This window comes from Lissotriton vulgaris, chromosome 2_1, assembly GCF_964263255.1.
Source record: "Lissotriton vulgaris chromosome 2_1, aLisVul1.2, whole genome shotgun sequence".
Lineage (NCBI taxonomy): Eukaryota > Metazoa > Chordata > Amphibia > Caudata > Salamandridae > Lissotriton > Lissotriton vulgaris.
Window position 1 is genome coordinate 503,169,471 of NC_141687.1, and position 16,839 is coordinate 503,186,309.

General features: G+C 45.6%; 1 pseudogene; it reads left to right on the forward strand.

Moving 5' to 3' along the window:
* The first annotated feature begins 8,009 nt into the window (after nucleotides 1–8,009).
* On the forward strand, nucleotides 8,010–9,651 carry LOC147730644 (uncharacterized; annotated as a pseudogene).
* Nucleotides 9,652–16,839: the final 7,188 nt, after the last annotated feature.

Here is a 16,839-nt window from a genome sequence, read left to right on the forward strand (position 1 = left end):
GTGTCGAAATCATCTCCAACTATGACAGCTGAAGTCCTGTTGCCCAATGGTATGCACTGTCTCAGTTGCGATAGGACCACACATTCTGCTGCCTTTCCATGGCAGAAATTCTAGCCCTAAGATGTATTGAGAGTTAATATTTAGTTGTTTTACCTCAAACCCTGTTGAGGAGCTAACCCATGTGATAATGCTTCCAGAGGGTCTGCCGGCATGCATTCCCAGTGACAGAATATGGAAGGTTTTTAAACCTTGTCAGTCAGATGCACTAAGCCCCTAGTTTCTTGGAACATATCTGCTTTATCAATGTATTCCCCTCAAACTTCTTGGGACAATTTACCAATTAAGCCTGCTATTTTCCATGATATTATTGTTGCTAGTAGGCCCCGGATGATCAACTAGCTGGACTCCTTAGGAGGGTGTTGTTGTTGCTAGTGGGATCCCATGTTGGTAAGGGTTGAGGGCTGCCCCATTACTTCTTGTCCCGGCCTTCCCAGTGGGTTTGTCTAAGGACATAACACTTGTAGTGAACCACATAGAAGGCTCAGACAGCAGACAGACTTTTTCTTTTAAGTCTGCCATTACAACCTTCATGGTACTGATAGTATCCCAGAGTTTCTTTATTAACCGCCCAGACTCATAAGGGTATTTTATCTGTGAGTTTTAAGTTAATTTTGTGCTCTGGTACATTTCTGATGGTTCTTGAGTTGTTAGTAGGGAGAAACGGATCGAGCAAGAAATGTTTGGTTCTAACAAAATATGAGGTTCTGCATGAGTTGGAACTTAGGAAGGTTCATTGCCCCTGGAAATGGGTGCCTCGGGGGCAGGATTTTTGTTTTATTGTCCGTCAGTTGTTTGGTTCTGGAAACCCTTTCCACAAATAATGAAGGAACCATTGGTTTCTGTTAGCCAGGTATTCTGGGTTAGGGTTAGCTGGAAATAAGATTTGCTCAACTTCTTCAAATAGATTATTGATTTCCTGGAGGGTACAGTTATTCGATACTATACATGGATGTTTCTTATTCGTAGGCTCCCTTAAATGTTTTTCAGTACTTTTCCTTTTTGGCATTGTCTATGCTAACTATACCTCTTCTCTGCTGGTACAGTAAGAAGTGGTACTCTCTTTAAAAAACAGAAGGGAACAAAACAAATAATTTTACAAACTTTTTGTTAGCCCACTGTTAATCAAAGGTAAAATGAATACAGTGCAGAGGGTGTGCCAAACTATAGTCTCTACGCGAGAAATAGTTCAGAAACAGCATGTCACAAAAGACAATGGATATAGGTGAACTAATCCAGTCACACAGTTCGTCCAAATGTCAGGTAGTAGCCTGCAAGGTCAGGAAATAGCTTGCGGTTAACAAGTTGAGCTACTGCATGAAGCGTAGACCTTATCTTCCTCCAGACTCTGGAAACCAGTAGTGTTTAAGCTAGAAACTACACAATTAGGTTACCACGCTTTCCATCTGCTAGAGAGATGGGGCAAAATGTGCGAATCATGTAAAATTCTATTTCCTTTGCAATCGTGTTGCTGATGCATGCACACATAGATTACGTACACAGGATGGACTGGTCGAGGTGCAAGCTTTGCCACTAATCACAATGACATGAATGTCCTCTTCTGTTAAAAAACACATGTCACACTCATGATGTTTAGGCGTGATGGATGAAACCACATGCAAAAGGTCAGATAAGCTTGGCTAAGCAGCACTGAGAAGGACAACCACACGCTGTGCAGTTATATAAAGATATCTTTGCTCCTCTTAGATTCTGAGAACTCAAACCCACAGGGGGTTTCCCCGATCACGTGAGGCTATGCCCACCTGCATGTGCTTCTGTTTCTAAGACATTGCTATATCCACTGATACTATCTTGTACTGTTGTGTAGTCTCTATATACCTTTATAGGGACTCCACGACATGGCGTCCTACGTTGGACGCCATGTTGTGTAGTCCTTATAAACCTATACAGGATAGGCACTTTTAGACAATATAGACTGTAGGATTGGTGTTCAGACTGATTCTAGACACTCCCACCGGGTATGTTTGCATCTATTCCAGCTAGCTTACAGTGCCACTGTAAACTACTCTTACCAAGAAGAGAATAGTTCTTGGCAACTATTGAACATGACAACTCTGTCCCATGACGGATTGTGGAAACAGTACAGTACTTTTCGCTCAGTCACTCGTGCTCACTTTGTCTCTGAGAGATACATAGAATAAACAATGGGGACATTTTTAATTAGTATTTATTGAACCAGCGTCATTCTAGTGTAAAATAGGTGTGCTTAAACAACCATTAGACAGAAAGAGATGTACATGATTATAAGCACCAACAGAGTAAAAGGATGGTAGATTTCTACCATAGCGCTAAAACAATTAATACAGGTAGGTATGAAAATACATGACAGTAATAATGCATACTCCTACGATGCAACCTTAACTAGATGTACCTAAGTGTACCTAGCATGTATGTAGGTGTGGAGCCAAGAATCCCTCTAGGATAAAGTAAACTCCGTTACATGAAGTGACAGACTGTGGGACCCCGTCCTGGTCTCGAAATGGACACCCCGCGAGGGATGTCAGACCACTGCGAGCTGGAGTGCCTGCATGCAGGAACCTCAGCGTCTTACGTCACTGTGTAAGAATGGAAGTCCTTTTTCTCCTCTCCCTGCCTCAGCAAAGATATGGTGTTTATATACCCAAAGTGGTACCCTCAAGGGATCTATCTTGCTGTGTCATGTCGGACTTAGGATGACGGAAGGAATGACTCTTATACATAGTTATTATGAAGGAGATGGTAGTCCTGCTGAGTTTCCAAAAATCCTCAAGCATAATGAATGAGGCTAGTTTTCAGGGACAACCCCACGTCCTGTAAGTAGTACAGTAACTAGGTAAAAAAGTTAGTCCCAAGAACCGTTATGTAGTGTAATGCCAGGTGAAATATAAGTGAAAGATTTGGTGGATACCTGAACCTATATTGGGGTACCTATATGAAACAGAACAGTATGTTCTGTGTGAACATTGCTTACGTCAATGGTCAAATTGTGACCTTTTCCTTTGTGGTTTGGAAGAATAAGTTGAGCTGATTCTGAGTTAAAACTCCAGACATCAGGTTGTATCTCCTCAGAGGTGAACTGATCTCTCCTCTAGTGACTGATCCTCACTACAGTTTTGTAATAAACCCATGTTTTATTGTCAACTTGCTTTTCTTAGTGTTTGTTCAATAGATTTTCCCTCCAACACTGTGATCAAGCTGAGCCCTGAAAATGTTTTCTAAGTAAATCATACAACAAACATCATATAAAATATAATAAAGTCTCTTCAAAATTCAAAAAAGTGAATTTAACATGTGGAACCTTTGACATTAATACTTCATATTATAGCAGCACACAGAGTAGTACTTATTAAGTGATAGTTTTTAACATGAACCATTAGTGAACGAAGAGGCTAGACCACTGTCATAGCTGCCAAGCTTAATTTCCATGTAATTTTGAGTGACATTCACCGACTATGAGTGACACTTTCTCGCGAGCAAAATCAAGCAATGAAGAAAAAGGAAACATAAAATGTCATCCTCCTTCTTTCCTCTTGTATGTTTTTCCCTCTCTTGCTCTGGGTCAAAGTCATGATGCAGAAAAATAAGTGCTGGCCCCCAGAAATTAGTGTTAGTGGGCCCCATCTGCAACCACAGGCTCAAATTAAGCATTGGCTGGGGGTGTCTGATTGAGATATAAAGCTCACATACTGTACTGGAACAGATGGCGATGTTTTATAGTTTTGCGCTCTATTTCTGAATACTATGTAAGCTGGCACACACCTATGGAAGAAAAGAAAGTAAGTACCACTGAGAAACGTATCACCCATCCGAGGGGGGAGGGGGGGGTTGTAGTCTCACTTCTTTAGCTCCTGAGTTTAAAGAGAGTATTAGCCAAGAAGGTCAGATATATATCACCACCACACTTGATAACTACAAAACATACTCACCATCTCACTCCACCAAATACTTGTCTTGACACACATAATTATCCTAACAAACACAACTGAACACCACCAAATAAATTACATCACACGCACACAGTAAAATCATAAGGGAAGATTGCACTGCTGAATCGGTGTGTGGTGAGCTGAACGTCTTAACCATTTATGCGTCTGCTCTGATGTACCTGGTGCCATTATTGAGATCTGTAAACTCTTCCACAGTGCAGAACAACTCCAGCGTCTCTTCGCTATTCTCTGAACTGTCCCATGATGGTGCCATGAGTGGCCAAAACAGCATTTTGTTAACCTCCAGTTAAATGCTGAAAAGTCGAACATTACACTTAGAAACTTTCAAAAACAAAGCATTGCATTAACAACATTAAACTTTTTTTCTTTTATGTTTGAGCTACTCATTTCTTTTATGCTCCTTCTGGATATCTTTCACCCCTAATTCTTTCTTCCTTTTTGTTTTAATCTTTCTGTTCCTTCCATAACTCCTCTTTCCCCTTACGGTCCTTTTTCTGCCCTCCTTTCACTTCCCTTCCTTACTTTCTTCCTCATTTTCATTATATACACGTTTTCGCGATATGTAATCGTTTATTATTGTCACACCTTTTGCATACTCGCAAATATTGAAAAACAGTTGTGTGTGGCCAGCCTCACGATTTGTGAATAGCACACTCCTGTATAATCTACATGGCAAATATTTGAAATGCTTGTGCACAGGCTCCTAGAGCCAGAGCTGACCCTCTGCTTGGCTCTGGCTCAGATTTCCCTGTTATTTCGTTGCCTCACTCACCTCGCTGGCTCCACTTGTGCTGAGGAGTCGTCTGAGTTTCAGGCTGCCTCTCCACACCTGCGGTAGTAGGGAGACTGATTAAGCTATATAGATTAACAAATGCAATACATACAGCAGCTTGCCTCACCTCATGCACAACACCAAGACACCCATCATCACACAGGCTATTTGGCATAACGTAGGCAGGAGGGATGCTGCCCATCGGCACGGCTGCCCGCTCCAACACCAGAGTTACAGAAAGGGCCGGGGCCATAACGCAGTGTCACTTAGTCCGACTGTGGAGTGCCAGGCACAGTGAACCATCAGAGAACTGCCGCCTCCTGACCCAATAAACTTTGCTGTGTCCTGTACAAAACAGTTGTCAGATTCACAGAAGCAGCTGATAACCAGACTCACGCTATTAACAGCTGCTCGAAGCACTTACTTATCAGCACCCAACTCTGCCCGGAATGTACACTTACCTGGATATTTCCCGTCTGGGGACCCATTTGTTGTGACAGTGAGGTCATATGAGGCTGCGCCACGGTCGGGCTGAGTGAAACTCGGTTGATGAATGCAGCCAGCCCCAAGGCTGTGGCATGGTGGGTGTCAACTTCTACTCTCAAACGATAAATTAGTTTGCAATGCTTCTGTACATTTGCAGCAGGTTGTGGTCAAATAGCACACAATTCTATTACAGGACCGGAGGATTCGGATTATGCTATCTCTCTCTTTACTGCAAATTAAACAGCAGCCAATTAGAAAAAAATTTACATCAAAAAACCAACATTCCGAGAATGCTTAGCGTGTGTTACACAACAACCATAGAGACTAGCCCTATATATGAGGCATGTCCCATGAGCACTTCCTCTTTCTTTGTTGCTCGCAGCTGAGTTAAGTGCCTCACTTTCTTATGCCTTTATCTTTAACTAGCAGCCCGTCCCGACGTTGTCTGGGTATGAATTGCTGCCGGCCAGTAGTTTATTGTTTTGTAGGATTTCAGTAGTGTGTAAACTCGAGTTTCCCTACTTTATTTTTCCTTGCAATAATATATAGCACGAACTCGACAACATGGCATGAGCACAATTTACATTACAGAAGAACACATTCATTTGTGGTAGGCACGGGGAGACAAAGCAATTTGCCTGGAATCACAGGATGTTGAGCTGATGCCGAGATTCAAACGTAGCTCCCAAGCTCTAAAGTTCGCAATTCTAGAACTGTGGGAGGAGGTGTGTCTAAAAGTGTATGTCGGTGCTGTCCATCAATGAGAGAGACCTGTGCATTTTTCAAATTGGTGGTGAAAAAATATGAGTATGTTGCTGGAGATGTGGGCCGCCGTGCCACCAATGTACTTACCGGGGGAGGGTAAACACCCATTATTCGCAACTTTCTTTCCGCATACCATCACTCCGCATACTTTCATTACGAAAGTACCATGACTCTGCAATGCCATTATAATGCATGGCATTACATTTTATATGCTTTTACCATGCATACATTTACAACGAAATTCGTTGTAAATGCATGAATGGTAAAAGCATGTTTTTTAAATGTTTGGATAAGGTAAGTATGGGTATAGGGGTATATGTTTTGGGGTACTGAGGTATATGTTTTGGGGTGTTTGGGTATTTTAAGGGTTCAGATATAGTTTTCGGTTATAGGGTACAGGGGTAGTTTTAGGGTTTAGGGATAGGTTTGGGTTTTGGGGTATAGGGTATTTTTAGGGTTCATGGGTAGGTTTGGGTTTTGGGATACAGGGGTATTTTAAGGGATCAGGGCTAGGTTTGGGTTTTGGGGTACAGGGGTAGGTTTGGGTTTTGGGGTACAGGGGTATTTTAGGGTTCAGGGGTAGGTTTGGGTTTTGTGATACAGGGTTATTTTTAGGGTTCAGGGCTAGGTTTGGGTTTTGGAGTACAGGGGTACTTTTAGGGTTCAGGGGTAGGTTTGGGTTTTGGGGTACAGGTGTATTTTAAGGGTTCAGGGCTAGGTTTGGGTTTTGGGGTACAGGGGTATTTTAGGGTTCAGGGGTAGGTTTGGGTTTTGGGGTACAGTTGTATTTTTAGGGTTCAGGGCTAAGTTTGGGTTTTGGGGTACAGGGGTATTTTTAGGGTTCAGTGGTAGGTTTGGGTTTTGAGGTACAGGAATATTTATAGGGTTCAGGGCTAGGTTTGGGATTTGGGGTACATGGCTATTTTTATGGTTTAGAGATAGGTTTGGGTTTTGGGGTACAGGGTATATTTATAGGGTTAAGATGGGTTAGTGTTTAAGGGTGTTGGGGTATTTTAAGGAGTAAGGGTGGGTTATGATTATGGGGTGCAGGGGTATTTAAAGAGAGCAGGGTGGGATTAGCACACGATATGAGACATGGCATAAAGGGTGGAACATATCACCCGCCCCCAGCACACGCCCACAGCACAACGCAGACACGCCCACAAGGGACTACTTTGCTGGCACGGTTCTTTTACCTTTTAAATGTATATGGTGGGCGTCTGCATAGCCTATGTCCTTCTGCTGTGACTGCCCTTTCCAATGCTGTATTGGGTGTTGTGATTGGTGCTGTGGTTCCTGAGATTACCCGCCTCAAAGGTTTGGGCTCTCTCTTTATTATATTAGTATGGATTGCATTCATGACTTCTCTTGCTAAATAAGTGTTTATTGCAGAACGCTGATTCATATATGCATGCTTGACCCTTTATTTTGTACATAATGTGTCCGGTTTGAGGTCTTTGCCTCGCGTAATTAGCGCTGCAGAGTCGAACAGTGGCGAGCGCTGCCTTTCCGCCACTCGTCCCCGTCCGACTGCCTGTTTTTCCCTCATTCCACTCACCGCAAGTCTCTGTGACAGCATTCTCTCATTTTGGCCCGCGTTTCATTACCAGCCAGGCGCCCGTTGCCCAATTGGGCTCTTTTTGGGCTACGCAACGCCCAAACTCCATTTTTTCCTCCTCGCGAGCTCATTTGAAGTTGGTATTGAGCGCAGGTTGTTTCCTGAGTCCCGTTGCTGACGCCTACCCAGGGCTGGTGACAAATTGGAAGGCCCAAGCCGTGTGCAGGCTTTTATATCTATAAATATGGCTGGTGACGCCTTTAGTGGGCTGCATAACAGTGACTACGGCTTTACTGAGGAGCATATTTGGTATTTTACATTCAGTTGCACGTAGCGTGGTTCCCCCCTTGACAGATCCCTTTGGGATTAAGATATACAATCTCAGTTAAGTCTACCTCGCATTCAGTTGCTTTTAAGTTTTGTGATGGAAGACTGGGCCTATTTTAAGGAGGACGAATACGGGTACTATGAGGAGGAGTATGCACCCCCTCTGGAGGACAACCTTGTGGATGCCTTGGACGCATCTGTACAGCAATCTATATGTAAAACAGTGAACAGTGAAAGTTGCGGTTTCCCAGACTGTTAATGAAGCCCTTGCCGTTGACCTCAAGCCAATTACTGCACAGCTTGAAAAATTCACCAAAAAGCACGGAATGCTTCCCCAAGAACCTGCTGCAGGGTCCTCTGGCGCAAAACCCAAATCTTTGCCATCAAGTTGGTCGCACGCCCAGGCTTTAACTAAGTTACCCCAGCCTTCCGCAAGCGACAATCGGTACTCAGAGACTGCTGGACCCAGTAATTCTTCATCCAGCAGGGTTTATAACGACGACAGATATGGATACTGATTCCACAGGGAAAACCATCTTCCCTAAAAAGAAAAAGACTAAGAGGCGTTCCAGTGAACCCCAGTCGGTTTCCATGTAGCAATCTATGACTCCCTTTGATTTTAACCCATGGGACATTATCCATCCTAGGTCGTCAGATTAGGCTCCTCCCCCAGAGGTCTCCGATTATATGCATCAATACCTCAGACGTAGCTTTGATAGAGAAGTCCGAAATGGTTGCGATCTGAATGTCCACGCCCAGACATCCCGGACAAGGTGACGGAAACGCCAGGCATGGATCCCAACATGTTGGCATTTCTGAAGAAATTTGCCAAGGATCCTAAAGAATGCATTGATAGAGCCTGGCGTGGATGCCAAGACAAGCTCTGGGATACCGCTGGTCATCTAGCAAAGATTTTGGAGCTGTCATTGATAGCGAAGGAAACGGGGGCTCCCATCGATCCTGACATCCTTGCGGGATGGACACAGCGCGCTGTATGTTTCTTAGGAAACGCTAACTGTGCCATCTCTGCCGAATGGAGGAAATCATTACTTATGAGAATGGATAATAAACTGACCGAGCTTGCAGTAGCAGAACCTGGTCCTCTGGCAGAAGGGATGCTATTCGGAGACAAATTTGTAAAAGATGTCTCCAAGTACATGGGGACCTTCACCTTCCTGGATAAAGCCCAGAGCAGCATTAAGAAGGTATTTCAAACTGGCCTTTTTAAACAGGCCGTGCGAGGCAGGGGCTGCTCGCCAGGCCGTCCTTACTATCAAGGTCATACCAGAGGAGGATGCGGTCGAGGGGACTTCCAGGACACCACCAGAGGTATCCCCTTTTACACCTCCAGACGCCAAAACTTGCGCAGATTTCATCATGGCGGACAAAGGGGAAATTTCCAATCCCAGATTACAACAGGTAAGCCCAATGTCTCTATTATTATGTCCTCTGGGGGGACGGGCTCAAAACTTTCTGCACAATTGGTCACAGATAACTCAGGACTCCTGGGTACTACAGACGGTGCAGGGTTTCCTCACAGATATTTACCAAACACCATTGCAAAGTGTATCTCCTTCCCCTCTGTATTTTTTCCAACTAGAGATGACTTTTATAGATCAAGAAATAAAAGAATTGCTGCAAAAATACATGGTGGCCTACTGCGAGGACAAACCGGTGGGTTTCTGCAGAAAAGTCTTCTTAGTCCAGAAGAGAGGCGGAGGTTATCGTTTTGCCCTTAATCTGAAGGATTTCAAATGTTTTGTCCTCTACAGGCATTTCAAGATGGAAAGAATCCATCTTTTGGCAGTCATTTTGAGGCAAGGGGACTGGTTGGTCAGCCTAGACCTCAAAGATGCTTACCTGACAGTTCCAATTTTTCCCCCCACATCGGAGATTCTTACAGTTCCTATGGTGAGACAGACAACTAGAATACTTGGTCCTGCCTTTCGGCCTTTCCTCTGCTCCTTGGTATTTTAACAAGATGAAGAAACCAGTCATCGTGCTCCTCCGGGAGCAGGGTATTCGTCTGATAATCTATCTCGACGATATCCTGATCATGGCTTCCTCCGAGGAATTATCGAGCTCTTCAGCGCCTCAAATAAGACATCTCCAGAATGGCCTCTCTTACTCGGACCAAATTCCCCTCACAGAGGAAGCCCGAGAAGAGATCAGGTGGTGGTTAGCCCATGTAGAAGCCTGGAACGGGCGAGCAATCTCCGGATCTCGCCGGGAGATAGTGATAGAATTGGACGCCAGTCAGTCAGGGTAGGGAGCCCTTTGTGGGACCATCACGACAGGGGGCATATGGTCGCCTCAGGAATTGGAGTTACACATCAATTGTCTCGAGCTCCTGGCGGGATCGTTTGTGATTCGCACACTCTCCAAGAAGGTTTCTTGCTGCATTCTTTTACAGATGGAGAATATCTCAGCAGTGAGCTATATAGACAAGTTGGGGGGCACCAGATCCCCGAAATGTTGGCAGAGATCGCCAAAGACTTCTGGCATTATTGCCTAGCTCATCAAATAACAGTGATAGAGGAATACCTTCCGGGCCGAGACAATGCAATAGCATTCCAGTCGCATTTGAAGGATTACAGTGACTGGAAGCTTAATCCGTCGCTCTTCCAAATGACTCAGTCAATTTGGGGTCCGTTCCACATAGATCTGTTTGCATTCAGACTGAATCATCAGTTGGAGACATTTTTCAGTTGGAGACCGGATCCATTGGCGACGGCCATGGATGCTTTCACACAGGATTGGTCAATGTCCCTCAATTATGAGTGTCCACCTTTTGTCGTGATCCCCAGGGTGGCCAATCAGATTGCTCTGCTATCGGCGGAGGTTGTGTTGGTTACTCCGATCTGGAAGTCGCAACCTTGGTTCCCAGTACTGCTGGAACTAACGTGCAACTTCCCTCTCCATCTTCCATGTTTTCCAACAATGCTCCAGGACCCTCAGGGGGATGTGCATCCTCTGGTTCTCGAGGAGCAACTACAACTGATGGCCTAGAGGCTTTCAGGCAACAGTGGTCATTGCCAGGACTTTCGAAGGAAGCTTCAGAGTTCATCCATCAGGCCTAGGCTCCTTCCACCAGAAAATTTTATTCTTCCGCATGGAGAGCATTGTTTGGTTTGTGCCTGGAGAGGTACCTGGATCCAAAAAGGCGGCAGATGGTTTATCATGCAGATTGGTCAATAACTTCCGGTCAGCCATCTCAGCAGGACATATGCAAATAGATAGCAGACCGGTGGGTATGCATCCAGTAATTTTTAAACTCCTGAAGGGAATATGTGTAGCGAATCCACCTAAGGCTACATATTCTACTTTATGGGATGTTTCTAAAGCATTAAATCTGTTTGACACATGGTAAAGAAAGTTTATCAAGAAAACAATTGTCCGCTAAGCAGGCTATGCTACTCTGTTTATCCGCTTGTAGATGTGTTTCTGATATTAGAGTTTTGGATATAGAGGGTAGGACTTTTTCTCCTTAAGGAGTGTCTTTTGTGATTACGGCATGCACTAAAACCTTTTCTAAATCTATTGATTACAATGCTTTTTCCTTGAATGCTAAATTGTGTGTAGTGAATTGCATCAAAGCATATGAAGAATGTACCCGGTCCATCAGGCCGGTAGGGCGTTCAAGACTTAATAGCTTTGCAGAAGTCATTCAAGCCTGTTACCTCTGCTACGATTGATAGGTGGCTTAGATACATTATGTCAGAGGCGGGCATTGACACAGAGTTGTTTGGGGCGCACTCGGTCAGAGGCGCCATGGCTTCAAATTCTGTTATGCTTGGTACCAGTATCCATGATATCATGAAAGAGGCTGATTGGTGGTCTAGTTCTACTTTTAAGCAGTTTTACTATAAACCTGTGGCCGTTGTTGCTTCTGTAGTTTTAGATAATCGTTAAACTAGCATAATCCGAAGCCTCCGGTCTCGTAATAGAATAAAAAATTTGCCAGCATTCGCGCCAAGAATTTTCAATTCTATTAAGGACACGGAGGCGAGGATTATCCTGCCCAAATTGCTATTAATATTGTTAATGCCATGTTTCACCCTCCCTATGACAAAGGTTTATGGCAGTTATAACGAGTCTCAATTCTATTTCAGGTACTGACCAGAAAGGCAAATGATCTATCATTTGCAGCTTAAGGGACGACTTGTGCTACTGTCTCAAGGATTACTAAGGACTTACTTGTGTAAAGGTTCCAGTTGAGGTTCTGTTTTCAAAATCTTCTGTGAATGATGAACACTTTTTTTTTTTTAAACAGACTTTTATTGACATTGTTCAAATTTGACACAGCCGGGTGCCTACATCCCTGCAGGCCGGCACAGCGGTGCTTGACATTCTTTGCAAAGGACAGTGGGGCTGTGAACACAGCAAGCCGCCTACAACCCCAATGGGCCGGCCGCATCAGGTGGGCAAGCATAACAGGTGATTATCAACTCAGGTCTCTGAGCAAGTACACCCGAAACAACAAGGTTAATAAGTCACAGTAAAAACAACATCTGTCGCCTATTATGCCAAAACATTGTCCAGTCAGTTCCCACAAGACGTGCACAGCCGAAGTTCCTTGCCGGTATGTTCTACTCCTGTCCTCACTACCAATAAAGTGGTCAATGCATCCCTATTTCCGGGAAGTCCTCTGCCTCTTCACGTCCCTCCCCATCGTGTCCCTCGTCCTCCCCTCGGCCAGGGCCTGGATCCTGGCAATATATGAGGTTGTTCAGCCAGTCCTTGAATTTGGGAGCTCGGCCGCACCCCCATCGACAGGCTATTCGTCGTTTCGCCAGCAGGAGGGCCAAGGAAGAGTATCTCTGTACCTTGACAGAAACCTGTTCCGTGAGGTGGTCGTCAGGCACATGTGCTCCAGTCATTTCATCCAGTGCATGCAGTACTTCCCTCCAGTATTCCCGAACAGGCGGGCAGTCCCAGGCCAAGTGCCCAAAGTCAGCATCCCCCGCCTCGCATCTATCACAGCAGTCAGTGTCGCGCAAATATAACCGGTGTAGCCGAGCTGGTGTGTAATATAATCGGTGAATATATTTATAATGTATCAGGCGTAGTCTGCTATTGCGGATATGGTACCCGTTTAGCAGCAGCAAAAGGACCATTGTTCCCTCGTGATGGGAGTTCCCAATTCCGCCTCCCATTTACCCTTGGCTGGATCTAGGTCCCTCTTCCATTCCCCTTGAGTTGAGCGATATAGTTGCAACACTACATGTTCCGGGGAGTGTGCTGTAAGAGAGTATGTAGAGGAAGCATAATGGGGGTTCTAACGGAAAGCACTGAGTCAGAGAACGCATGTCTTGCCTAAGCCTCACGTAATAGAATCGCTCCAAGGGAGTGGGGGTAGTGGTACCAAAGAAGTCGTCACTAGATCTAAACTTCCCATTCGTGTACAATTGGCCCCAAGTAAGGCAGGATAGTTTACGCAGCATGTGGCGACATCCCCCCTCTGTCGAGACTGGTAGATCCTGACTCGTCTGGAATGGTGCTAATGGCGAATAGAGAGAAGGGCATTTGAGTTTGTGTGCCAGGCACTGGTTGTGCATTGTACGGTTGTAGATGCAAGGTGTCTAGGTACCGCAGTAGTGCTTAGATACACTGTGCAAGGTGTGGGGGCCATATACCCATCTTCAATGGCTAGGTGAGGCATGTATGGTGGGGTTGCATCCAAAAGGCCGCAAAGTGCACCTGGGCGCAGATAAAATATAATTCCATATCTGGGACTTCAAATCCCCCAGATTCAAAAGTACGAGTGAGAACCTCCTACGCCAATCTGGGCTGTTTTCCACCCAATGCCAATCGGATCAGTTGGATTTTGATAGATTTAAAAAAAAATCGACTCGAGCATAAGGAATGTTGGTAAAAAGGTAGAGCAGTTTGGGCAAAATTATCATCTTAATCAAAGATACTCTGGTTGCCATGGAGAGGCATCGCGATCCATCTGGTGATCTTGTCCGTTACAAGGTCAAGTGTGCGTCCATAGTTGGAACGCATCAGTTCCTCACGGCATCGAGAGACAAGGATGCTAAGATAAGTGATTGTATCCGCGCACTACTTCAAAGGAAAATCAGGTGCGAACTCCAACGTGGCTTCTTTTAGAGGGAATATTTGGGATTTCCCCCAGTTCACGTTGATCCCAAAGAGGATGAACAATTGGAGAATGGGATTGAGGCTTACCGCAGGATCCCGCAGGTATAATGTGAGATCATCGGCGTTCAAGTAGATTAAGACCTGCCTCTCTGGGTATATCAATGCATAGTCCCGAAAGTGCTGTCTGACTTTTGCCGCTAGGGGCTCGATGTCTATGGCAAAGAGAAGGAGTGACAGGGGGCATCCCTTCTGGGTGCCTCGTGTAATTATGAAGGGAGCCGACTGAACTCTATTGACTATCACTCTAGCTCGCACAACTGGATACAATAAATTGATCTATCTATTAGGAAGGGGCGGTGAACCCCATACGTTGTAAGACAAAGAAGATAGTCCCACTCCAGGGAATCAAAAGCCTTGGTGGCATCAAGAAATATAGCTGCGGCATTGACGTCAGGGTCTATGTCGTGTAGGAGTGCGAATAATGTACGTAAATTATGGGATGTGCCTCTAGTGGGCACAAAGCCTGATTGATCAGGGAGCACTAGCGCTGTCATAAGGGGACTAATACGATTAGCAATCAATTTGGCTAAAATAAATTCGTCCACATTTATTAACGATAGGGGCCTGTACGTGTCACAGTAGAAGGTTTACCCAGCTTAGGTAGGGATATGATGCGCGCTTCACGCATAGAGGGGGTGGAAGTATACCAGTCTCCCTAGCTTCCTCATAAACATGTCACAGTACTGGGATGAGTAGGTGATGGAAGGTTTTATAAAATTCAGCCGGGAGGCCGTCCGGGCCTGGCGCTTTCCCAGATTGCAATTGCATTATGGCCGCTATGATTTCCTCATCCTCATGATGTCTCAGAAGAAATTCCCTCTGCCCATCCCCCAACCAGGCGATCGCAGTATCCTCAAAGAAGGGGCTGAAGTCTGTTGGCGGAGTTCTATGAGTCTGTAAAGACCTATTTAGAACTTACGAAAGGTCTCCACGACCTCAGTCGTGTTAATATGCATTTGGCCATTCTCATCCTCAATCTCCAGAACAGTGTTTGAAAAATGCTTAGGTTGAATTAAGGATGCAAGCCTCTTTCCAGGTCTGCCCCCTCTCCATATTGGCGTGCCCTATGATATTTCCCTCTGTATTTACATTCGGTTTCCGCCGTCTCTTGGTATTCACTAAGCACGCTGCACAGCTTAGCTTGTAACTCAGATGTGGGGTTATTTTGCAATTCTGCCTCAACAGTTTTGAGTTCCACCTCCAATCGACGTAGGGTGGAACGGATGTCTCTCAAGATACCGCCACTCTTTGCGATACACAAGCCACCTATGGTAACTTTAAAAGCTTCCCACACCGTGGAGTATTGCTGCACCGAATCCTCTTTGCGAGGGAAATAGTCAGTGATCTACTGCTCGAGTTCCTTCTTAAATACTGGGTCTAATAAGGACAGTGGTTTGAAATGCCAAAATAGGAAAGGAGAGTCCACTTGCGGGGGGTGGGGGGGGCGGGGTTAAAGCAACCAGCACTGGAGAATGGTAAGATTGTGTCCAGGTAAGATGGGAGGTGTGTGTCACCCAAGGGATAAGGCCTTTGGTTATGAGCCATGTATTGATTCTGGACCAGGAGGACCGGGCTGTGGTGTAACAAGTGCCCTCCCGCCTCATCAGGTGTATGTGTTGCCATGCATCAAGCAGCTCATAGTCACCAATTATCGTCTTGAAGCTGGATTGTGATTGGGAGTAATGGTGTGGTTGCGGATGTGAGCGGTCCAGTGTGGGATTAACTGTGACATTAAAATACCCCATCTGCGCCAGGCGTTTGATTAAGACGTGCGTGCACGTCTGCGGTCGGAATGCCCTAGGCCTGACCTGGTGGATAAAGTCACGGACACCCCAGAGGTTGACCTTTCAATGCTGACCTATTTGAAGAAGTATTGTAAGGATCCCAAGAAAGACCTGGACAGATCCTGGAGGTCCTGTCAGGATAAGGTGTTGGACGTCGCGGGTCCGCTGACAAAGATTCTGGAGCTTGGCTTTAGGGCCAAAGAGTTATCCCTTGCCATTGACCCTGATGAGCTGATTGGCTGAGCCCAGGGGGCGGTGTGCCAACTTGGCAACGCCAATTGTGCTCTTTCGACAGAACGCCGCCGGTCCATTCTTCTAAAGCTGGACTGCAAGCTGTCCGAATTGTCTACATCGGAATTGAGTCCTCTAGCCCAGGGTCTCCTGTTTGGACAGCCCTTCTTGAAGGAACTAACGAAATTCGTGGCTACATTCAGTGGGCTAGAGAAAGTCCAAGGCTCACTCAAAAGGGCTTTCCAACCAGTTTTTGGCAGGGCCGGACGCTTTCCTGGCGCTCGTTCGGCCGGGGGTATAATCAAGGCGCTCAACGTGGCCAGCAGAGAGGAGGTTATCAAGAGAACAATTCCAATTCCTCCTCCTTCTACCCCACTCGACGTTCGCGAAACAGATTCCGCAAAGGTAGCAGATTTGGTGGCAACTCCAATTACCAGCAAGATGTCAGAATCTCAGGTGAGCCTAATTCCTTCTTCCAAAGTAATGTTGGGGGGCAGAGTGGGATGTTTTCTCAGCAACTGCACGAAATCTCGCAAGATGCGTGGGTGTTGCAAAGAGTGCAGGGATACAGGCTAGAAACGTACAAATCCCCTTCGCAGGACGTTCGCCCACTCCCTCTGTCTTTTTCCCAACGAGATCAGAGCTTTATCACAACAGAAATCCAATCCTTGTTGCAGAAAGGCCCGATTGCGCCTTCCGTGATTCACCCTCATGGTTTCCTGAGCAATGTCTTCCTAGTGGAGAAGAAAG